The sequence below is a fragment of the Phalaenopsis equestris genome, unplaced genomic scaffold, assembly GCF_001263595.1.
Source record: "Phalaenopsis equestris unplaced genomic scaffold, ASM126359v1 Scaffold000686, whole genome shotgun sequence".
NCBI classification, from domain to species: Eukaryota; Viridiplantae; Streptophyta; class Magnoliopsida; order Asparagales; family Orchidaceae; genus Phalaenopsis; species Phalaenopsis equestris.
In genome coordinates this window covers 69,531-70,751 of record NW_018165126.1, presented here as the reverse complement: position 1 = coordinate 70,751, position 1,221 = coordinate 69,531, and positions in this window count along the sequence as shown.

The window sequence follows — 1,221 nt, the reverse complement described above, 5'->3', positions numbered from 1 at the left end:
CGGTAGGTGAGCGGTAGGTGAGAGGTACCACATTACAAAAGTGCTCTTTTACCATAGTCTAAAAATATGTCCTCACGAAGCCGGAGGAATCGCTTTCGGAGAGTTGCGAGCAGCTGCGTGCCTGTTTGACTGGCCATAAGATGCTCAGCCAGTCGGCCACCTTTGCCAGCCAGCTTTGTCGACCGGCACCCTGGGTTAGGCACAAGACTCTCAATCGGCTAGCAACTTGTGTCGGGCATGGCCCGTCGGTTGACTATGAAACCTTCAACTGGTCGACCACTTAAGCTGGTCACCACCTGCCGACTGATGACCTGGGTTAGCCTCCTCCAGTCGGTCGGTCGAGTCTAACGCCGATAAGTCCAGTGAGAGATTTAGAAGGACATATCCAAGCAACGAAAGGACCAAGATATCCATCATAGCTCTCCTTAAAATAGGGGCACAAATATAATCTCATGTCCCTTCTTTCTCTCTCTAAATATAGAGAGCCCCTAGCAAATAACAAGGGGGGGCCGTGGCTTTGGGCTTTCCTCTCCAACCTCCATGTAGAGAGCTTGCTCCCCTTCCCCCATCACTTGTAACATATACTTCGTGTGGAATAAAAGAGGCCATCGAGTCCGGGAACACCCCCTCTTTGCCCTCTGATAGGGCAAGTCTCGTGTTTTCTTTCCTTCTCTTACTTTTTTCCACAAGTTTCACGCTCTATCCATTGAGCACGTTCAAATGGATAGATTTGAATTCAGCAATTGGTGACGCAAATAAAATAAATGCTCAAGATTTGTTATGGAAGAAAAAGGAATAAGCCTGCACGTAGGGTTAATTAGCATTAGCTATAAAGTTATAAAAATATTTTTACATAGAGTTCAGTAATAGCGGACTCAACACATAATCATTAAATATAAAGAAGAATAATTCCGATCCTAGATTGTGTAGAAAAAACAAAAATGATGATTACTTCAGGATTCTCTTACTGTTGATACTCCGATTAGTTTATGCGCAAGAGGGAAAGCCATCAATCATGCCTCTAAAATTATGCTCAACAGGAGGTTTAGTTAAGCATATTTATTTAATCATGCACATGCATTCATCACACACGCACACATATATATAAATACGTTTGCTGAGAAATTACAGTAAGGAAACGTAAGAATGAACAGCCAAACAATCAAGATCAAATTCAGGAATTTAACGAGCACGTCTTCGGAAGTGAATAGCGGCGGCAGC